The sequence below is a fragment of the Tenrec ecaudatus genome, chromosome 8 (assembly GCF_050624435.1).
Source record: "Tenrec ecaudatus isolate mTenEca1 chromosome 8, mTenEca1.hap1, whole genome shotgun sequence".
Lineage (NCBI taxonomy): Eukaryota > Metazoa > Chordata > Mammalia > Afrosoricida > Tenrecidae > Tenrec > Tenrec ecaudatus.
This window is the reverse complement of record NC_134537.1, coordinates 59,028,950-59,053,605: the sequence shown is the minus strand read 5'-3', so window position 1 is coordinate 59,053,605 and position 24,656 is coordinate 59,028,950. Positions and strand designations below refer to the sequence as shown.

At 38.2% G+C, this 24,656-nt stretch overlaps 1 protein-coding gene and 1 non-coding gene across 4 annotated transcripts in view; both read right to left on the bottom strand.

Annotated features, from left to right (window-relative positions):
- Nucleotides 1-24,656, bottom strand: part of GREM2 (gremlin 2, DAN family BMP antagonist) — a 115,696-nt gene that overhangs the window by 39,066 nt on the left and 51,974 nt on the right. Inside the window, exon 2 of one of the 3 annotated variants that reach the window (XR_012785721.1) lies at nucleotides 409-6,582. The exons of the other annotated variants lie outside the window; for them this stretch is intronic. The gene's annotated coding sequence lies outside the window, so the exon portion shown is untranslated. Of the gene's footprint in view, nucleotides 1-408; nucleotides 6,583-24,656 lie in introns of those variants that run through there. 3 annotated transcript variants of the gene reach the window in all.
- On the bottom strand, nucleotides 21,297-21,460 carry LOC142455594 (U1 spliceosomal RNA). Its single transcript, XR_012785778.1, has one exon. It is a non-coding gene; the product is annotated as a U1 spliceosomal RNA (small nuclear RNA).

Genomic DNA, 24,656 nt, shown 5'->3' with positions numbered 1-24,656 from the left:
AATGAATCTTGATTGAATGTCTGATAAATTTCCCACTGAAGTCAATGAAAGAAGTAGTTTCTTCATCACTGGCTTTTGGGGTCGGTGCATGTATTTCAATATTGGTTGTATTGTTTGGATTTCCTTGAAGGTAGATAAATATAATACTTCACAGACAGCATTGTTCTTTAAGAGTGATTGTTTCATCGTTTTATTGGGGGCTCATACAGTACTTACCAAAATCCATACATACATCTATATGTCAAGCACATTTGTACATATGTTGCCATCATCATTTTCAAAACATTTTATTTCTATTTGAGCCCTTGGAATCAGCTCATTTTCCCACCTCCCCACCCTCCCTCCCTCATGAACCTTTAATAATTCATATATACACATGAATTATTCATATATATTCATATAGTCACATATACTAATAATATATAATATAATAATTCATATATATAATTTAATAATTCATATACATATCTTACATTGATCAATGTCTCCCTTCACCCACTTTCTGTTGTCCATCCCCCTGGGAGGGTGTTATATGTAGATATGTAGATCATTGTGATTGTTTAGTTCCCCCATTCTACCCCCACCTTTCCCTACCCTCCTATTATTGATACTCTCATTATTTGTCCTGAGGGGTTTATCTGTCCTGGATTCCCTGTGTTTCCAGCCCTTATCTATACCAGTGGTCTAGTCTGATTCATAAGCTGGAATTGGGGTAAGATAGGTGAGGGGGGAGGAGCATTAAAGAACTAGAGAAAAGTATGTTTCATCAGTGCTATACTGTACACTGACTGGTTCGTCTCTTCCTTGTGACCCTTCTGTGAGGAGATGTCCAATTGTCTATAGATGGACTTTGGATCTCCATTCTGCACTCCCCCTCATTCACATTGAAATGATTTTTTGTTCTGGGTCTTCGCTGCCTAATACCTGATACCAATGACACCTCATGATCACACAGGCTGTGTTCTTTTACCATGTGGGCTTTGTTGCTTTTCATAGATAGTCACTTGTTTATCTTCAAGCCTTTAATACCCTAGCTGCTATATCTTTTGATAGCTGGGCACCATCAGCTATCTTCACATTTGCTTATGCACCCATATTGTCTTCATTGATCGTGGTGGGAAGGTGAGCATCACAGAATGCCGGGTTATTAGAACAAAGTGTTCTTGCTTTGAAAGAGTACTTGAGTCAAGGCCTAATGCCCATCTGCTACTTACCAATTTTTCTGTGTAAATTTTCATTAAAAACTCAATAAAATAGTATTTAAAATAAAATATGTGCGCATAGATGTATTTCCCTATCTTTTATATAAATACATTTACATGTTACATGCCTCTTTTAAACCTCTGTAAATGTCCTTTGCCTCCTAGTTTTTTCATCTATTTTCTTTTACTTTCCTTCAGTCTCACTATCATTTTCGGCCTTCCCTCGGGTTTCTTCCTCTCAGCTACATTACCCTTGATCTAGCACTACCAGGAATACAATACCCTTTAAGTCATCGATTTCAGATCACTTGTTGTTCCCTTGTCCTTGGGTTGGTTGATGCCACTTTTCCTTTCCCCAGCTTATCCCTCTCCCCTGTCCTCCCAGAACCGGCAGTCTCGTTGTTTTCTCCTCCAGATTGTCTATTCCACCTATCCTATCTAGATAGACATACGAAGACAATAATAAAATAAGCACAAAACAAGACAATGCAAAACAAATCACCAAAAGAAAACAAACAACCCCTCTCCCCCAAATAACAACAAAACCAATGGAAAAAAATAAAAGAAAAGCCTGTAAATAGTTTCAGGTCTGTTTGTTGACCTTTAGGAGTGTTTTGTGGTCATGTCTGATGGGGTGCCACACCCTGGCCACAAAGTCTATTTTTGCTACTTCCTGGGGACTTCATTGCTTTGCTCCCCTTCCTGCTCTTTTGCATGCTCTTACTGTTTTGTCCCAGTGTGGTGGGGTCAGATTGGACACAATACCCTCCCTGTACCTCCAGTGTTGTCCCATGTAGCGCTGTGAGGTACAGTCATGTCTCGTGATGGAGCTGGCCATATAGTCCTCTCTGCATTAGCTATTCTGAGCCTAAATATCATCCTTTGGACTTGGTCAGCCAGGGTATGTTCTCCACTCTTTCCTTTCCACTTCGTTTGCTCTTGTGTACTCTGATTAAATGCATTCCTCTCCCTGAGTGGTAGCTTCAGTGCTGTTCTCTGAAGTGCATCCTTTGATGAGGGTGGGACGTGGGGTGTCCTTGTAGTTCAGATTGGGGTGGGCCCCATAGACCTATCTATAGTTTCCCCACTTGATGCCAGTATATTGCATTCATGTCTTGGTGCACTGAGTTGAAGTCTGGTCCGTCTCTCCCTTTCCCCAGTACAACTCATGTTGTACCTGGCCTTTTGTGCTTGGCTTACTTAGCTTAGTATGATTTCCTCCAATTCTTCCTATGTGCCAATATGCTTCATGCATTCACCACTGCTTTTTAGGGATGCACAGTAATCCACTGTATGTATGTACCACAGTTTTTTAATCCATTGGTCCATTGATGGAAATTTGGGTTGTTTCTCACTCCTTGTGATTATGAACTGGGTCAAGATAAACATTGGAGCATAGATGTCTGGCTGTGGTTTGTTTCTTGCCTGTTTTGTATATATACCCAGTATGGGGATTGCTGGGTCATATGGTAGCTCCATTTCAATCTGTTTTAGATCTTGCCAAATCAATTTCCATAATGGCTGTACATGCGTACATGTCCACTAGCAGTGGACAAGAGTTCCTATCTCACCACAGCCCTTCCAACACTTGTTGCTTTCTGATTTTTTGAATTGGGCTATATTTGAAGGTTTAAGGTGTTATCTCATAGTTGTTTCTCTTATGGATAATGATCAAGGGCATTTTCTCATATTTTTATTAGCCATTCAGATATATGCCCTTGTGAAACTTCTGTTCAGGTCCTTTGTTCACCTCCTCCGTGGGCATTTCGATTTTTTTTCTTATGTAAGCTAGCAGAGTACTGTAAATTTCAGTAATAAGTGCTTTATCTGATGTGTAATTGCTAAAGATGTTTTCCTAATGTGTGGGCAATCTTATTAGTCTATTAGTGAATCATTTTGATATACACAGGTGTTTTATTTTCAGTATATCTCACTTGTCAATTTGGACCTCATCTGTAGTTGTATCCTTCCCTATTTCTGATAGCCTATGTATTCCCTGTGCCAAAGTTCTCAAGTTTGTCCCAATTCCCTCATTGATGGCCCTAAATGCTTGGGTTTTACCTCATAGTCTGTGATCCACCTTGAGTTTATTCTTGTGCATGGAGTGAGATAAGGGTTTTGCTTCATTTTACTGCAGGTAGATATCCATTTTTCCCAGCACCACTTGTTGAAGAGGGTATCTGCTTCCCATTTGATATTTTGGGGGCCCTTATCAAAGATCTGTTGTCTGTATGATGATGATTTTGTTTCTGGGTTTTCAGTTCTTTTCCATTGGTCTGGTATTATACTAATACCAAGCTGTTTTGGCCATGGTGGCTGCATAATAGGTGCTAAAGTCAAGTAAAGTAAACCCTCCCCCTTTGTCCTTTTTCTTGAGGACTTCTCTGCTAATTCTGAGCTCCGTCCCTCACCATATATAGTTGGTAATCAGTTTTTCCACTCCTTTGAGGAAAGATGATGGTATTTTGGGGGGATATCATTAATCTTATATAGGACCTATGGCAGAACAGACACCTTTACTATATTGGGTCTTCTGATCCATGAGCATAGAATATTCTTCGATGTATTGAGGCCACACTTGGTTTCTTGTAATAGTGTTTTGTAGTTTTCTTCATACAAATATTTTGTTTTTTTAGTCAGGTATATTCCTAGATATTTCAATTTTTGTTTGGCTATTGTAAAGAGTACTACCTTTTTTAATCCACTCTTCCATGGTCTTGTCTCATGTGCATAGCAGTACTACAGGCTTCTGTATCTTGATCTTTTATCCTGCCACTCTGCCATATTCCTCTATCATTTCAAGTACTCCCCTTGTGAAGCTTTTGGGATTTACCATATATAAAATCATATTATCTGCAAATAATGAGAGTTTCACCTCTTCCTTTCCAAGGAGAATACTTTTGATGTCTTTTCTTTGACTTATGTTGTTACCTAGGACTTCCAGTATGATGAGTGGTGACAAGAGGCATCCTTATCTGGTCTGCCTTTTCAGTGGGATTGTTTTTGTCTTTTCTCCATCGACTACCATGATGGCTATTGGTTTTTCATATATAGCTTGAATTATATGGAGGGATTTACCTTCCACTCCTACCTTATTCAGTGTCTTAAACAGGAATTGGTGTTTGTTGAATGTTGTCAAATGCATTTTCTGCATCTATTGATGTTATCATGTGGTTCTTACAATTTTTCATGTCAAGTGGTGAATAAGACTAATGGTCTTTCATATGTTGAACCATCCCTGGTATGTATCCCACTTGGTCACGGTGAATTATTTGTTTTATATACTTTTATATTCTATTGGCCAGTATTTTGTTAGAGATTTTTGCATTGATGTTCATTAAAGATATTGGTCTGCATTTCTCAATTCTTGTGGGATCCTTTCCCAGTTTAGCTATCAGAGTTATACTAGCTTCATAGAAAGAGTTTGGGAGTTTCCCATCTTTTTCTATGTTCTGGAAGAGTTTGTGTAGGATTGGTGTCAGTTCTTTCCTTAGTGCTTGGAAGAATTCTCATGTGAAATCATCTAGACTAGGGGATTTTTTGTTGTTGGTAATCTCTTGATAACCTTGTCTATTTCTTCTATCACTATGGGTCTTTTGAGAATCTTGACGTTCATTTGGTATAGTCTATGAAGGGATTGTTTTTCCAAGTATTTGTCCATGTCTTCCGCATTGCTGAATTCATTGCAGCACAGGCCTGTGCAATTATCCTTTTGATTTCATTTGGGTCTGTTGTAATGTCCCCTCTTTCATTCCTCATCCTTGCTATTGAAATTGGTTTCTTCCTTTCTTTGGTTAGGTTTGCTACCCTGTTTCCGCAAAAATAAGACAGTGTCTTATATTAATTTTTTTCTCCCAAAGATGCACTAGGTCTTATTTTCAGGGGATGTCTTATTTTTCCATGAAGAAGAATAAGGTACACATTTATTGTTGAACAAAAAAAAGGAAATTTATTACCTGCATACAGTACGGTAGTAGTTGTAATCACAAACCAGCATCACCAGACAAACTGTGACTCCTACAGTATCAAGAATTTCTTGTTACTACCACTATTTCCTTGTGCAACAATCTATGGTAATTTACTCATTTATTCAATGACAGTCCTGTCATCATCTTCTGGAATATCATCATAACAATCCAAACCCTGAATTTCTTGGTGAATTTCTTGTAACTCCATTTCTTTCTAAATCAGTGGACCAAATCTCTCATGCTTAGCAATAGTACTGTCCTTAACTGAGGACTTCTTGTCAAGGCGGCCTGCTCGCAGTGTATTTGCAGTGCAACTGTCAGTGATTCTCTCCCATGAATTGTTCACCAAGTCACAACCCCTTGCAGTTTAAGTTTCACAAAGTTTCCATGCTGGTTTCTCTCCATTCTATTTTCAATGTAGTCATAATTTCCATGCACAAATTGTCCTTGAATAGCTTGTTTATTGCAATATCAAGGGTTTTGAGATAGGCCGTCATTCCTATGGGAATCAATATTTGATCTATTTTTCTTTCGTGAAGAAATGTCTTCATGTCTTTAGCACGGTGAGTGCTGGCTGCATCCCAGACCGGCAGACTTCTGTGGCTCCCTCACATAACAAGTGGCAGCATTCAATCGACTTCCTTATAACTGCTTGTGTGTCCCAGTTTTTTTCAGTTTCAAGAATAAAAATGCCCAAAATGTGCTCAGTCTTTTCCTTCATGCCCTTAGAAATGATTAAAGGTGAGATTTTAGTGCCATCCAGATGAAATGCCAAAATACAGGAAACACATGCACTTTTGTGAGCAGTGGAGGGAATGTACACTGAGGAGGCGCCCCGCTGTTCCATTGTGGTTTGAGATGATTGGCCATAAACACTGCAGTCTCATCCACAGCAATCATGTTGGAAAGATTGTATTTAGAGAAGTTAGCATCCTCGATAAAGGACTTGAATGCAAGTGCTCGCTTAATAACTTGAGCATCTTCCAGCCTAGACAATGCTGTGGATCTTCCTAAAGACAGTTCACTGCGCTGAAGGAAATGATGCAGCCGGTGTTGTGATGCTTTGAAGTCTTCGGGGGCTATGCCAAACTGGGGTGCCATTGCAAGGGCAAATTCTTGAATCTGAGCCCGATTCACAACCAAAGCCTTTGCTCTCCTGTCACCAACCCATTCACAGATCGGGTCTTCCAGCTCGGAAAATAATTGTTTCCAACTTGATCCACACTTGTGCTTTTTAGCATTTCCCTTGTCCACTTGTTCAACGAAGTTACCATACTCTGCTCACCATTTTCAGACCAGTTGAATACTCAACATCTTCTCTTTGCAGAAAGCAGTAAGATTTTGGCCCCAAGAGTCTCCCACGATTCCTTTCTTGTACTCCATGGAGTAGCTTTTTCTTTTTGCGCTCATGTCTAGGGGTAAAAAAAAAAAAAATGACACTGGGATATCAGAGTAGGGGGAAGGGGATCACTTAAAATGACACAGGAGGATCAGAGGGGAATGATTACCATTTTGTAACCCCTTCTGATCCTCCTGGGTATTTTAAGTGATACCCAGTGCCATTTTAAGTGATCCCCCTCCCTGCACCCTTGTGCCAGTGGACTCTTTCACCAGACATCCCCCAACCCTTTATCAGACATTTTCCACCTACCTCAGTCCATACCCCTGTGTGTCCACACAATGTGCCGAACTCCTGCGTCACGGGACTCACTGTCTAATTGTGAGTCAGACAGACTCCGTCAGAGCAGAGCGAGCAGCAGGCAGCAGCTTGTCTTGTCGGTGGTCTGGGCTCTCTGATTAAGAGTCCTCGCACTTCCTGTCTTCTGGCTGCGTCATGGCAAACAATGAGCTGCGCAGCGGTGGCTGCCGCTACCTTCCAGAGTCCAGAGTTATGGTAGCTTCGGGGGGCTTATTATCAGAGAGGTCTTATTTTCGGGGGAATGCCTTATATTTCAGTGATAGGAAAAACTGTAAGTAGGTTTTATTTCCGGGCGATGTCTTACTTTTGGCGAAACACGGTAGCAGTCTTCCAATTCTGTTAATCCTTATCATGAATCTCAGTCCTGATTTTTATTATTTCTTTTCTTTTGCTATTAGTAGGATTGTCCTGTTGACTCTACTCTAATTGGTGAAAGTTTTATGTCAGCATATCAACCATAAATTTCTCTTCCTTTTTCATGTGTGCAGGTATTGCAATCAAACTTCCTCTGATAACTGTCTTTGCTGTTTCCCAAAGGTTTTGGTATGCTATATTCTCATTACCGTTGATTTCTAGAAGCCTCCTAATTTCATCTGTGATCTGCTCCAGTACCCACTCCTTTTTCAATAAATTGTTATTCATTCTTCAATTGTTTGTCCTTGTTTTCTTAATCGTTCTTTTGTTGATTTCCAGTCTCATGGTACAGTGGTTGGAGAGAGAAGTCTGTATGATCTCTATGTGCTTGAATTTAAACAGATTAGACTTGTATCCTTGCAGGTGATCTGTATTTGAGTATGTACCATGTGGCCTTAGAATAAATGTGAATTTTTTTGCATTTGGGTAGAGAACTCTGAAAATTTCTATCAGGTCAAGGCTTCCAACGATGCTTTGTAGATTTGTAGCCTCCTTGTTAAGCGTCTTTCCCTGTGAGCTTTCTCAGAGCGTGGGATATTATAGTCACCTGCTATGATTGTTTAACCTCTGGCTTCTTGTTCATCTTTTGAAGCATTTGAATGATGAATTTCATTTGTCTCTCTTTGGGCAAATATATATTTATTATGCTTACTGGTTCTTGGTCTACTGTTCCCTTGAGCATTATGTAGTGCTCCTCCTTATCTCTTGTTATGGCTTGAACCTTAGGATAAATTTTGTCTAAGATTAGGATTGCAACCTTGCTTTTTTGAATTGCAATTTACTTGGAATATTTTTCTCCAGCCTTTGATTCTCAGCCTTAAAAAAAAATCATTTTATTGGGGGCTTATACAATTCTTATCACAATCCATAAATACATCCATTGTGTCAAAAACACATGTACATGTGTTACCATCATCATTCTCAAAACATCTGCCTTCTATCTGAGCCCTTAATATCGGCTGTTCATTTCCCCCCTCTCTCCCCACTCTCCCCCACCTTGTGAACCCTTCATCAATCATATATTATTATTATTTTGTCATATATTACACTGTCTGATGTCTCCCCCTGCCCTCTTCTCTGCTGTCCCTCCCCATGGGATGAGACTGTGTGTAGATTCCTGTAATCAATTCCCCCTTTCCACCCCATATTCTCTCCACCCTCCAGGCATCGCCGCTCTCATCACTGGTTCTGGAGGAGTCATCTGTCCTGGATTCCCTGTGTTTTCAGTTACTATCTGTACCAATGCACATCCTCTGGTCCAGCCAGATTTGCAAGGTAGTATTGAGATCATGATAGTGGGGGGGGGGGGGGAGAGGAAGTATTTAAGAACTAGAGGAAAGTTATATATTTCATCATTGCTACCCTTCACCCTGCCTGGTTCATCTCCTCCCCACAGCCCTTCAGCAAGGGGTGTCCAGTTGACTACCTTTGGGCATGTGGAACTTTGACAGCCATGTGTAAGGGTGCAGAGGGTGGGATCTCCCATAGGTGGGTGGAGGGCAGGTGTAGTTGCCCTAGGCAAAGGGGATTGGCCTGGAGGCCACCAGTGGTGTATGAAAGGAAAGAGAAGGAAAGAAAAATCCAGGGGTGGTGGTGCAACTGAGCTCACTGAAACTGTGGGGGGAAAGAGAAGAGAGAAAAAATGTAAAGAAATAGCTGAGCCCCAATTGCTTGACTGTGGGGCTGAGGGTGTTTAGCTCTACCCAAAGGCAATGGGAAGCTGTGGTTGTGTTTAGAGTTAAGCCCTGGCCAGTCAAAGGAGCCCAGCTCCAGCCAATACAGTGGTGGGGCTAGACTAAGGACAAGCCTTTCTCCAAAGTGCTAAACTCAAAGCTCCTCAAGATCTAGTGTATCTTTGTCTACTTATCTTTATGATGCTCCTCCTGTGACCTGGAAGAGTGGAAGTTCCCTCTCAGTGGCTCTCCTGTGCTAATTTCTGAGGAGTCCCTCTGGTATGTATTACTTGGTCACCATCTTGCAGGAAGTCCGTTATCTTTCTGTGGCTTCCTTAGGGAAAGGAAGGCTTTAGAAAATATCTAGGAGGGGCTTTTCAGATGCATCTGGAGCCCCACCCTCAGTCAGGGAAAATCCCTTGAGAGCAGCAGAGCCTCAAAGAAATGCACTCTGCACTCTACCTTCTCACTGCACACTCCTCCTTTGTAGCTGGCCCTGTACACCTCTTCAAGATTGATTTTTAAATATCCTTTTTTTACCATGAATAAAAGCCATTCCTCTTGATTCTGCTATTCCCTGTATAGTAAATCAAACGGTTTTCTGATTGCAAATGACCAATGACAGTCCATTTAAGAGCATCATAGAACTAAATTGTAAGGCGTGGACACATTTTGGAAAAGAAATGAAAATATAATATTTATGCCCAGCCTAAATGTTGAGCCACTGCCAAGAACCAACAGATGGTCTGAAGAGCCACCTAAGAAGGTCTGGGGAACCCTGATAAGACTTGGTGGGATGTTGTAGGATTTCCAGAATGATGTCAAATGACCAGCTGAGCTGCATATATAAACCCGAGTAGACACTGACTTTTCAGAGAGTTAGGAACCAAGAAGACATCAACTCCTGCTCTGTCCAACTCTACCCGGGATGATTACACCGATGAAGGCAATGATTTTGGGGGGACTATGATGTTGAAATAATAATGTGTGTATGGTATTACCCTTTACCTTAACATTTGTTTTAATGTTCTTATATATGATGATTTGAGTTAATTTTAGGATGATTAGATTGTTTGATGTGTGTTTGCACTGAATAAACTGAGCACTCAAAAATGTCAAATAGCATTAAGTAATTATCAATCAGGCTGCTAGTGATGTCCATTTTACCTCACTAGTGCCTCTGATATTGATCTTTATGTGTTCTATTTTATTTTTTATTAATTCAAATTTTCCTAGATTCATTTTTTGCACATTCCAAGTACTGATGATTGGCATGCTTTTGTAGCATCTTACCTGAGTCTTACCCTATCAGCAGATGAAAATCTCTAAAGGCTCCACTCCCACAGGCTTGACTACATTTAAGTCACCATGGCTGACTTTACATCGAGAAATCAGCTTCTCCTCAGTTACATTTTGAGTGCCCTCCAAACTGAAGGGCCCATCCTTTCGCAATGTCTCTGATAATGTTCTGCTTCCATTCATTAGACCTTCAGTATCCGGTATGCATAAGGTTTACAGCTGCGATATGTTCTGTAGTGGATAGCTCATGTCTGTTCTTTATTATCTGTTCTAACTTTGGAAGCTCTTTAGTCATTAGTCAGTATAATTATTTATCATTAGTCAGTATAATCACTTACATATAAAATTCAAGAAAGCAACAAATTATTAGGACTAATAAGACTTAATCACAATTACTGTGTACATAATTAAAACAAAATATACAATGATTATCAGTTTTATATATTTTAATTTTTTAAATATGTATAACACCTTAGGAATAAATTAAGAAATTTGGCATATTTATTAGAACAATTTGACAGTATCTAATGAAGTTGTAGATATCATCCTATTTAGGAGTTTTACTAATGTTTATATATAAAAGGGCTTCAAAAAGTCCATGGAAAAAGCCTATTTCTTTTTTGTTCCAATTTTCCATGAATATTTTAAAGCTCCCTTGTGCAATAGAATCATTCTCACAATGTTTATAAAGATATACATTGATCAATTTCTTTCTTTCCTTTTTTTTTTTTTTTTTTTGCTTAGTATGTGATATGTGTTATTTTAAGCACCGGGAAATTCAGTGGAAAATAGACACAAGAATTTCATACAGCTATGATATGCAAAGCAATTAGAGCAGTGACTATATGACAGTGAGCTTTGCTTTTGGTTGGCACAAAGCATAAAGTCAAAAGTTATAATTATTCACAGTGAAACTTAGATGTTGGTTTCTAAAATTAGTGTTAGTAATTTATTAAAATTATTAAAATGGTTAGGACTGAGTTACATCAGAATTGAATCATATCAGATACAATTATAGCAATGATTGGTGTCTCCTCTTACTGCCTCAGTGAATAGAAATGAAAGGTGTACGTTAACTATAAATGACTGTGGTTAACAGCCCATAGCTTTGAATATACACAACATACATAAGAGATAATCAGCTCATGACAGATAATTATAAAATGAGTCATCAATGTTTAGTTTTAAAATTTTTTACTGAGAAGATACAATTTGTTATTCATTAGCCACTCACCTGAGCTATGTGTGGCAAATAGCATAATTATAAACAGATGCAAAAATTTCAGCTAACTCATAATCCTCACAAAGTAGATAGATTTCAATTGCCTGGCTATTTTAGTTACTTTTAATCTACTAGGCCTTGACTCTTACTTTCCATGTTAATTATTTTTTTCTAAGCTAAGCTATCATGAAAATTACTTTTGTATCATGCTCTTGGAATTGTAGAACCTTTGAGTAGAAACTATTCTAAGAATGTGTAGTCAATAAATTTTTCTTTCAAATAATGAGATATTAAATCTAGTATCATTTATTATATACAGTATATACTCAAATATAAGCCGACCTGAGTATAAGCCAAAATACCTAATTATTACGTGGGAAACCAGAAAAACTGATTGACTCGAGTATAAGACTCACTTGGGTGGAAAATGCAGAAGCTATTGGTGAGTTTCAATAATTAAAACAAATGAAAATAAAATTACTAAAAATTGAGACATCAATGGGGTAATGTATTTAAATATTTATTTTAAAGAAAAACATAAATAAAAGGACAAGTCATTTAACATTAGTAAACCAGCACAGTAAGTGGAAAATAGGTTCAACAAAAACAATAGGGTATCAACAATGATACCTTAAGAGTACTATTCCCTGAGCTCAATCAGTAACCAAGCTAAAATGCAGAGTTAAAATCCTTCAAAACTGGATTCCTCATCATCATCCATATCCCAATGCAGAGCTTCAGCTGGTGTGAGGTCATCATAGACACTGTCCTCACTGAGATCGCCATCATCACCATCCAATGCTGTCATTTTCATACAAAGCGTAGTCTTCACTGCCATCCATAGCATTACTAATATTACATTTCTGGAAGGCATGTCACACTATGTCTTCTGGAATGTCTTCCCATGCATCTCGAACCCACTTTGCTATTAACTCTATGTCAGGCTTCATGAGATTTCCTCCTTTTGTTAGTCGGGCTTGACCCAGTGGCATCCATTCATGCCACATCCTTCACACACAGTCTTTAAAAGGCTTATTCAAAGATAAATCCAGAGGCTGCAGTAGAGATGTAAGCCCACCTGGAATAACAGCTAAAGTAACTTTACTAGATTTTCCCAATTTTTTTATGTGATCCGATTGGTGGGCTATGATCATATCCCAAACAAGTAATGATGGCTTTTTCTTTAAGGCTGCTCCTGGTCGTCAGTTCCAAATTTCTTCCAGCCATTTATTTTTGTTCTGTCTCCCTCCATCCAGCCTTTAACGTGCACACAAAGTTATTCTTGGTGGGAAATTTATCTTTTTAGGCAAGGTCTTTCTTTTAAAAATAATGACAGGACATAGCTTAGTTCCATTAGCCAAACATGATAGAACAACCGTAAAGTGGTTTTTTTTTTCATTTCCTGTGTTTTTGAGAAAAATGTTTTTTCTCCTAAACTTGCCACAGTTCTGTTACTTGAAATATCAAAAGTCATGACAGTTTCATCCATATTCCCATTATCTTCTAGGTCATATTTATAAATCCTTCTTTGTTTTATAATAAATGACTAGAATGACAAAATTTTTTTTCTTCGAGGTCTTGTGGCAATTTCTGGGAAATCTTTGTCTCAAACATTGTAGGCTGAACCTATTCATCAAGTGGGTACACCATCCTGCTGATGCAGCAAGTTTTCAATGCCTGGTGCTTTATATTTGTCATTCTTAGCCATTTGTAGAGCACATATGCAGATTCCCATGCATGTTACGCAGTAGCCATTTTGATGACACTCCATAACCCATTTATGCAATTCACTCTCTAGAGCCCCATAAAAAGACATTAATCCATGATGAGCTCTTTTAGCTTTTGGAATCTGTTCCATGTCAGACTTCATTTTCCACCACTCCCTCACTTGCTTTTCGTCAACACAGAATTCCCTACTTGCAATACTATTATTGCTCTCTTCTACTCTTGACACAACCTTCATTTTGAAACCAGCTTCATATGCCCGGCAGTTTTGTTTTGGTTCAAGAGTATCCATTTCTATTAGGATTAAAAAACAAGACTTTGAAAAAGAACTTTCATGGTAATGCCCCCAACCCCCAACCCCGCGACGTGTTACCCGGAAGGAGGAGGGGGGAGTCTGTGCGGGCGGGGGATGCAGGATGTGAGTTAACACAGAGAACAGAGGGGAGAGATGGAGCAGGCTGTGAATGAACAGCAGAGAAAAGGCAATCACCCGCTAGATAATGGGCGCTCATCTCGTTACCTTGGGTGAGGGGGGTGAGGGCAGCAAGATGTTACACCTTGCAGGGGTACCACTGACCTGTGTATAAGCCGAACCCCAGTTTTTCAGCATCGGCTTATACACGAGTATATAAGGTAGTTCAATTTTTCTATATCATAAATTCTAATACCCTTAAGTGGCTTTACATAACATATTCATTTAGTTTGTATTTGTTGTTTGAAAATTAAATATATTTCAGCTAATTCTATAAATCAGGTTAAAATGTATTATCCCTAGAAGGTAGAGAGGAGAATAAGGCTACAGGAACTCCCTGAGAAAACCCAGAGAGGTCCCACTGGGATGGAGGGGTGTTTGTTTTGTGGAAGCCAGAGGGTGAACCTAAAAGCTCAGTCACCAATTTTGTTTGTTTTGGTTTCATTTTTTCTTGAAACTGTTGGGGATCAGCACCACAGGCTGACTTCTCTTCCTTATTGAATGGTACTGGAGTTGCATTTGAGTTTTCCAGTCCTCTCTAGGCAAGCCAAGATCCATACCAAACCCCATCCAAACCCATTCAGTCAAGCCCCTCAACTCACTGGCCTCTGGAAACCCTGCATAGAGGATGAACTGTGTGGTCAGTATGGTGCAGACTTCCTCAAAGACCAAGCAACTCTTTTTGCCCTTTTCCAAATTTCTTAGTTTTCTTTACTTCCTCTCCCTCAGCACTGCTCCCTCTTTCCATGCACTCTTCCCTACCCTACTTGACATAGCCATATACCAAACCAGCCAAAGAAGTATTAAACCCCCTCCAGGCCACAGGCTTATTTTTTTAATTCATGGTTTTCACATTCCACTTTCATTTGGATGAATCTATATCCCTTTTAAACATCCACATCCTATCTCGAAGCTGCTGCACACCCCTAAGCCTATGCAGACCTCCCTAGAAGACATAGTCAAAACACACCCAAGGAACCACATTCCTTTCTCTAAATTTAAAGAGCAGCAGCAGCAGCACTTTTTTCACCACTGACCAGCACCTTGAACTGCTTTAGAGTACACCCCTACTCCAGCAGAGATAAGCCACCCTGGAACATAGTCCGATAGTTCCACCAAGTCCTTCCTCTCAGTCCTCTGTCCTATGGGAGCCTTGCTTGGAGGACAGATCACTTAGAAAGCCTGGTGTAAATATCCTCATAGACCAAGCAACACTTTTTGACATTTTTCTAATTTCTCTTAGTTTTTCTTCACCTTGACTTCTTTAGAGCCCCTACCCCACGTGCAACTCCCTCCCTCACCTAGCTTTCAACCAAAATCCATCTGACATCAGCAATGATATGCCTTGCTCCATGTCCTCTTCTAAATCAGGCCTGAACTTTTGACAGCTGTCAATGTACTGGTACAATGATTGTTGGATGATCTTTGGAAAACATTTACTTGCATATGATACCAATTATATTGTTCTATAATTTGAGTATGCTGGTGGGTCACTTTTCCTTTCAATAGGTATAAATATGCACCTCATCAGTCAGTTGGCCAAGCAGCTTTCTTCCAATTTTCTGACATAGATGAGGGTTTCTTGTGCTTCATCAGCTTTTTGAAAATTTTCAATTGGTATTTTTGACTAATGCCGATGCACTATTGTGATTGGAATAATTACTCTGAATAAATTTCTGGAGCGTTTACCTTTTCTACTCGGTATCTTTTGCATTTAATATAATGAAATTCATTGTGCTTTTTTTCATATATGCAGATTTGTTGTCATTTTGCTGTGTTTGTGTTTGGTTTCTCTTCCCTTTTCTTTCTTTTGTGGACTTATTGGTCTTTTTTCCTTTTCTAGTTCTGTGTTGTTTTGAATGTGTTAGTTTATACGTAGTTTTGTTCTGACTGATGCTCTCAGGCTTGTCTGCTGTTGTTGTGCATTTTTTGTCCATTGTGATCCTGTTATATATTTTTGTAATTCTGGTCTTGTTTTTGTGAATTCCTTTAGGTTTTTTTCCTTGTTTGGAAACACCTATATTTCACTCCTATTTTTGAGTGATAATTTTGCTGGTTACTTGGTTGTCACATTTTCCTTTGCAATTTGATATATGTCACTACATTGTTTCTTATCTGTATAGTTTCTGATGAGAAATCCAAGCTTATCCTCAACAGTTTTCCTTTGTAAGTGATTGGTTTGTTTTTCCCTAGCTACCCTCACAATTATCTTTGTACATTTTCCTTTTAATTTAATTTAACCTATATTCCCTTTTAAACCCTAGTGCACTTGCTCATTGTTAGGCGGTAATAAAGGATTACCTTATGATAATTTCATTAGGAAATCTTAACCCATCCACACTGCATCTGTGATATTATTCCTTTAGGCGTTTTTTCCCTTAAAGGCAAAAGCATTTCAAGAAACGTGACTTGAATGGAGTTAAGAATTCTGTGGTTAAAAGAGAAGGAAATGCTGCCTTCAGAAGTAGATTGATCTAGATGGAAGTTATGTGGGAAAAAATGTTCTGCTTTTATATTTCTGTTAAGGTTTCCATTATTATATATCCATATTATATTATTTTCCTTCATACATCCTACTTTTAAATCTTGCCTACTTTTAAATGCCCATTGTTGCTGGGGATTTAGATGTTTGTGAGTGATAACCTAAGGTGCAGCCATTCATTTTCCCCATCTGTAGCAAAGAAAAGTGAATAAAATTATAAATGCCTGGAAAGAATTAGTCCAAAGGACTAATGAGCCATGAGAACCTCAGCCTCCATTAGCCGCTGAAGACCAGAAAAATTAGATGATGCTTGGCTACCACTGTGGATTATAATAAAAGGGATCAGATTAGATGGTTCTGGGTAGAGTTGGAGAGAAATGTGGAACAATATTCAAAATCATACAAAAGACCAGGTTTCCTGGTCTGATCCACCACTCATCGGTCATTTTGTCCTACTCTGGTGCTTAGTATGCTCTATGTTGCTTGATGAAAGGGAGACACAGTCACTCTGTAAAAAATAACTGGTTTATATATTGAAGAAAAATGTCCAAACTGTGCTGAAGGTATTAGCAAAATAAATAAATAAGAAGGCATCAGTCGGGAATTGAAATGTTTCAGCAAACTGATTCAGCACCAAAGGTACTTGTTCACTTTTAGCACACAATTTGAAAGCAGCTGCTTCTCCTACCTATGTGAAGATATCCGTGTTTGTGTCCATTCCAAAGAAAGGTAACCCCAAATAATACAGAAATTATTGAAAATACCATTAATATCAAACAGAATAAATTTTTGCTTAAGATAATAAAAAATCTGTTGTAGCAGTACTGCCAAGAATTCAATTTAAATTTAAGGAGGAAATTTAATAAGGGATATCATTGCCATCATTTGATGGATCTGTGCTGAAAGTAGAGAATACCAGAAAGTTGTTTACTTGTGTTTTACTATGAAAAGATATTCAGCGGTGTAGATTATAACAAACTGTGGATGACATTTTGAAGAATTGAATCCAAGAACACCTAATTGTGCTCATACAGAACCTGTACGTAGACCAAGAAACAGTCATTAGAACAAAACAAAGAATGTGGTTTAATATCAGGAAAAACTGTGTCAGGGTAATATCCTTTCACAACAGTAATCCAAAAACTCACCTAGTCTCTGAGGAGATTGCCTACATGAAGAAAAATATGACATAAGGGTTAGAGAAAGGCTCATTAATAGCTTTTCATATGCAAATAACTCAAGCTTGCTTGATTAAAACAGAGGATTTGAAGGCTCACTGATGAAGATAAAAGAATACACCCTTCAGTACAAAATACAGATCAACATAAATAAAACAGAAATCCTCAAAACAGTCCAAAAGACAACATCATGAAAAAGTGAGTAAAGTTTGAAGTTGTTAAGGATTTCCTATTCTTTGAATGAACAATCAGTGTTCATGGAAGTAGCAGTCAAGAAATCAAACAACAAATTTTGTTGGGCAAATCTGCTGTAAAAGGTCTGTTTAAAGTGCTAAAGAGCAAAGATGACCATTTAAGTCATAAGGTACTTGTGGCCTAAGTAATGGTATTTTCAATTGCCTCATATGTTTACCAAAGCTGGCCAGTGAATAAGGATCCCTTAAGAAGAATTTGGTGCCTTTGATTTATGGCATTAGCAAAAATATTGAACATGCCATGAGCTGCCAGAAGAAGGAACAAATCTGTCTTGGAGAAAAATTAGACAGAGCGCTACTTAGATGAGAAGATGCACTTTGGACATGATTTCCGGGGGCATACCCTGCAGGAGGACTTAGTAAAGTGGAGAGTCAATGAAAAAGAAAGACTGCTTCCAGGATTACCACAGTGGCTGCATCAGTGGGTTAGAACAGGAAGGACTGTGAGCATGGCATCGGACTCGGCAGTGTTTGGTTTGGTTAAAGCTCGGCTTGCTCTGAGTCAGAAACAACTTGACAGCACCTAACACCAACAACATTGGTATGATAAAGACTTGTGGAACACCAAGCCTATGTTCTTTAGCCACATCTCTAATTTAAAAATGGAATCCTTTCCCATGGTTCAACTTCCAGTCAAACAATTGGAAGTTCTACAAGGTAAACAATAACACCAGTGAGGTGGTATGCACAGCTAAGCACAATCAACAATATATGATCAAAGGGTGGCATTTGAGAAAGCATAAAGCTCCGCGTGTAGGCAGTATAGGTTAAAGGGGAAAAAGAACGGGAATACACGGGCGATAAAGGGAAAGCGTTCTGCTACATACTGGAGATTACAAGTAATGTCAAAAAGCAAAATGTGTATGAATCGCTCAATGGGAAACTAGCTTTCTCTGTAAACTTTCACTAAAGTCACAATAAAATGTTTCTTTTTAAAGAAAGTTATTATTGCTGTATTCTTTGGGACTAGGCCAACCCTTGATATGAAGTAGATTTTGAAAAGCTTAGTTAATATTTGGAGTTTTAAATTCAATCAATGAATGCCTTGAATTCAGTTACATTAAACCCCTTTGTTTACCCTACACTTTGAGTGATCTTTTACTCAAGCATGATTTTGTAACATCATGAATTGGCTCACTGAATGAGTGTTTAAGTCTTAGAAACCATCAAGTTAGGCAGGTAAAATTTACAAACATCTTTGCTTCCCTTGACAAGAAGGATTGACATAGTGGCTGCAACAATGTGTTCAAACATAAAAATTATGAGTGATGTTTCATTCTATTGTCCATATGGTCATTATGAGTTGGAACCAACTTATTGACACCGAACAAAAATGACGTTTGCTTGGAAGCTTGATGAAAGATGCCACCAATTGATTTTTCTTGAAGAGACAGGCTCATGCTGGCAACTTTTGAAAAAAAAATTTGCTGAATACTCAAGTAGCAATAACCCTGGTTGGATTGGCAGTAGTTCTTTTAAATAAAAATGATGTTCTATGAAAAACGGTGTTTGGTAGTGTTCCTTGATGTTCAATTCCAATAATTCTATAAATGCTTTTTATGGAACAACCATCATGTTTTAGTATGCAGCTCAATTCCAATTGCCCTTAAGGCAATTCTGACTCACAAACACACTATAGGACATAATAAACCTGCCTAAAAAATGTCCACGGTAGGTCCCTGGTACCACAGGGGTTAGGCTACTCAGCTACTCACTGAGAGATTGGTGGCCTTAAGTCATTAGCGAGTTTCCTGGAGAAAGATGGCTGAAAATGTGGCAATTTGCATCTGAAATATCTACTCCATTAGAAACTATGGAGGCAATTCTACTCTGTCCAATAGGTTTTCATAGACAAAATAGCAGATACTAAAGCTGAACATGGGCAGGAAGACAAAGGAAATACAACATGAGTATATAGGTTTGACAAAATATATTTTTACATATGTCTTTATATGTGTTACAAATAAATCCATAACTATATACAGGCGGCAAAATTATGAAAACTTGTTAGCTGTAATTTAATACTTTGGAATTACTCTCAGGCTTGGTCCTGCAAGATCACAGTCTCAGAGGACACAGACAAATTTGCATGATATGCTCCATAAAGCAACCGAGGTAGTTAGTTTATTGTGTCAACCTGGCCAATAAACACATGTGGGGTTAATTCAAGGGCAGAGAGATAGATGGCTTGGTGAACCTCTCTTTTCCAGTTCTCTGGTCTCTTGCTTTCTCATGGTCAGACCAGGGTGCTGCTGCCTTAGCCAGTTCTCTGCTTTAGCTGGCAAGGCTCTCTTCCTGCAAGGTATCCCTGAGGAGAAGCCACATGGACCTACCCCGATGCAGCCCTGGGTGCTGGAGCACCCGTGTGGAGACCCCTGCCAGTACTGGGATGCTTACACGTTCACTGATTTGGATTTCCTCCTGCAGTCGGCATCATAGCATGTGTTTTGTGATATGGAGGAGGACTTTGAGGATTGGTGTCAGACATATGGGTTAATGTTGGACTTGTGGGCTTGGGATGCACTGGGTTGGGATGTTTACTTGATGTGAACTTAACCTTTATATAAAACTGTCTCTTATACAAAAAATGTTTTGCTGTGATTCTGAAAACTATGTTACTGGTATTTCACATGCCAGCAAGGTCACCCATAGTAAATAGTTTCAGTGCAGCTTCCAAATTAAGGACAGACAAGGAAAAAGTATTTTAGAGGAAGTAATTACTGAAAATGTTATGTATAACTTAGAAACATTGTTAGATACTGAAAGCTTACTGAATGGAAGCAGAACATTATGGGAGACAGTGTGGGTGGATGGCAATTGAAATGTGACTAAGAAGGAACTGCTTTCTCAAAATAGAGTCAACCACAGTGATATGAATGGAGTAAAGCCTGTGAGAGTGGAGACTTTGGGATTTTCATTGGGATGCACTGATAATTATTGGCAGTTGGAATGCAAAAGTTGGAAACAAAGAGTAAGGAACAGTAGTTAGAAAATATGAAGTTGGTGACAAATGAAGCTGGAGATCTTATGATAGAATTTTGAAAGACTGATGATTAACTTATAGCAAATAGTTTTTCGGAACAACACAAATGGCAACTATACACGTAATCTTTTCCAGATGGAATACCAGAAATTACATTGGCTACATCTATAGGAAGAGATGCCAGAAAAGCTCAACATGAACAGCTAAGACCAGGCCAGCACTGAGTGTGGAGCAGACCATCAATTGCTTATTTGAAACTGAATAAAATTGAAACAAATCCACATGAGCCCAAATAGGACTTCAGGTCTCTCCCATTTGAATTTCAAGAACATCCCAAGATCAGTTTTGATTCATTGAACACTAATGACAGAAGATCTAATGAGCTGGGTGAGGACATCAAGAACAACATACATAAAGAAAGCACACTGCTTTTGAGAAGACATGAAAGAAAGAACAGAACAGTGTGGATGTTAGAGGAAACTTTGAAACTTGTTCTTAACCATCGTGTAGCTAAAGCACATTGAAGAAATGATGAAGTCAAAGCTGGAAAATTTCAGAGGGCAGCTCAAGAAGACAAAGTAAAATACAATGAAATGTACATAGCGAGTAAGTTAGAAAACAAAAAAAGAGAGAGAAAGAACATGCTCAATATATCTTCAACTGACAGAACTCAAGGGAAAAAAATCATGCTTCAAATTGCAATATTGAACATTTCTTTTTTTCCCCAGGGGAGAGCGCAAACACAGTCCTCCACTACCACAAATTATGCAGTTGAGGTTCCCACATTTGGGGAAATCGCAGGGGTCAGCACATCCTGAGTGCAATGGATAAATCTCGCCCTAGGAAAACCACCTTCGTGATCATGGTATCTCCCCTGCCAGGTAATATTGAACATTTCTATGGAAAAATATATGATGCATGAAGCTACTGTACCAAAACGTACTAGTTGACATTCAACTATTTCAAGAGGTATGATATGATCAGGAACCAATGGTACTGAAGAAAGAAGGTCAAGCTGCACTGAAAGCTTTAACCAAAATCACGACTCCAGGAATTGATGGAATACCAATTGAAATGTTTCAACAAACTTATGAAATACAAGAAGCACTCGCTCATCTATGTCTGGAAATTTGTAAGGCAGCTACTTATCCAACTGACTGGAGGAGATCCATATTTGTACCCATTGCAAAGAAAGGTTACCCATCAGAATGCTCAATTTATAGAACAATATCATTACTATCTGGGAGAAAGCAAGGGTTTCCAATCCCGTGAAGAGTTAGTCTCAGAAACGCATACAATTCTACCCTGTCCTATGAGTCATAATTGACTCGATAGTGTGTTTGTTTTTCTTTGTTTATCATTAATATCCCATTCAAGTGAATTTTTGATGAAGATCTTCCAGCAGTGGTTACATGAGTCCATTGACAACGTTGCCAGAGGTTAAGGTCAGAAAGAGAAAAGGACTTGGAACAAGAGCTGTCATTATAGATGGCAGGTGGATCTTGGCTGGAAGTAGAGAATACCAGAAAAATGTTTACTTGTGTTTTATTAACTAGATTAAGGCTGTTTGGACCATAACAAATTATGGATAGCTTTGGTAGGAATTAGAATTCCAGAAAACTATAATGTGCGCATGTGGAACCTGTACATGATCAAGAGGGAGTTGAAGGAACAAAAGAAGGAAATACTCCATGGTTATTCAGTCTATATGCTGAACAAAACATTCATGTAAGATGGCTTATATGAATAACAATGAAGTATCAGGATTGGAGGAATGCTTATTAACAACCTGCTATAAGTGAGTAATACAACCTTGCTTACTGAAAGTGAGGATGACTTGAAGCACTTGCTGCTGAACATCAAGGATTTCAGACTTCAGTCCGGATCACAGTTCAATGTAAAGAAGACCAAAATACTTACAACTGGACAACATCAAGATAAATCTGATAACATCGAGAAAAACAGAAGATTGGAGTTGCCAACGATTTTGTGTTTCTTGGATACACAGTCAATGCTTATCGGTGCAGTGATCAAGATATCCAAAAGAGAGTTGCATTAGGTAATTCTGAAGCAGAAGAACTTTTTAAAGTACTGAAAAGGAAGGATGTTACTTTGAGGACTAATGTTGTCCTGTGTCTTGAGTCAGGCAAAATATATTTTCAATTGTCTCATATTTATATGAAAGCTGGATATTGAATATAGAATACCAAAAAAGAACGGCTGCATTTCTATTATGTTGCTGGTGAAGAACATTCAAAGCAAAGCATCATCAAATAATAGAAAGGCCCTAAACAAGATGGATTGATACACTGGCTGAATTGATGACCTCAAAACATGAGAACAACTTTGAGTATGGCACAGGACTGGGCAGTATTTCATTCTGTCATACGTAGAATCACTACAAGTTGGATCTAATTCCACAGCATCTAAAATATCTAACAGCATCTGACAAGGCTTTAAAATTAGACAATCTCCATATGCAAGTGCCTAATGTAGAAATCAAGGTGAGCCTTAGAAGTAAGGAAATTACTCTGCTGTACAGTATGTGAAATACTAAATTACCCTGTAATTTCTCATCATTCATTTTTCTGGAAAATCTCATTGTGTTTAATATAGTAGTTCCTCGATTAATATTTGTAGATTAGTTGAATGCCACAAAAAATTGAGAGAACTATTACCCACAAGGGAGTTAAAAGACTTGTGCACAAGTCCAAGTAAAGTTTGTAGAATTCCAGATTTGAATTGATGCCCATTATATTTCATTTGCCCATTATAAGAGGCCCAGGTAAGAAGTGAAGTTCACAAGAATAAGACTGTTTGTTTATATATATAAAAATTATTTACCTTGCATAACTTTTCTAATAGTGATACATTTGCATTTTCTAAGAATTTTTATGCCTTAGTAAAAGACTTTCACAGAAATAATTCTTTGAGACATTCACTAAAAGCTGTTGAAATATATTTTGTTCATTATTCACACAAAATAGTTCTCCATTATTAAAAATACTTAAACTTCCACAAGGATTGTAAAATAGTAGTATTTATTGTATACTTTTTCCAAATACATAGATCTGTCACATATTTAATTCTGACAAATTTTCAAAACAAGTATCCTTTGCTCCATTTAGAGAAACAAAGTAATATAATACTTAAAGAAGTTTTTTTAATCACAGGAACCCCTAAATTTTAGATTAATCATTGAGATTTATTGTTGTCTTAATAAAAAGCCATGATATCGCCTCTCCTTTTTAATGTCAAATAGGCTGATGAAAAATTGACCAATGAAATGTAGGGAATGTTACCTTGCAAATAGTAAATAACAGTACTATATTTTGCCTTAATAATTCAAATATCTTCACAAAAGAAACATGTGGAAGGAAAACGTTTTCCACACTTCCTGTCTGAGGTGTGTGTTCAGATGAGATGATGGTGGGTGCTGTGTAGAGGGGCAATGATGCCACTGGTTGCAGACTCAGACACACAGCGCTATGATAAATACAAGCACATGGTATCAAAGTGCCCATTGCATTGGTGAAACATATACTTTAAGCAACAGATCTACAGTTGCGGCACTGGATGCACTTATACTAGAATTATTTTACGTTACCAATCTAATGAATGATTTAATTTGCAAAATAATGGGGCTACTTGCCAGCTTCAAAGGCAGTTCTGTATCTGACACAAACCTATTTTGTGCTTTAGGGATTGTGATTCAAATGCTAACAGGTGGTGTTAGGATTTGAAACTCAATCCCCCATTGGTGTTTAGTTTCACCTTTCATTGTAGGTTTAATCGTGCCATTAATTTAATATTTTTTATGTGGAAGAGACACTACGAGGCAGAACTAGAGATTTCTTTAGATAAAATTACTTATATCTGAGACTATAAGAATTTTCTTTGGAATTTTCTATACATACATTTGGAAAATTATAGGGTTGAAGTATGTGCACACTGATCTGTTTGCAGAATGTATTTGTCCTCAATTCAATATCTTTTTACTCACCTATTACAATGTGGCTAGACGTTATGAAGAAATGATGTGGCTGGAGAACACAATGTTCCTCTGGGAAGTTCACAGAGGAAAT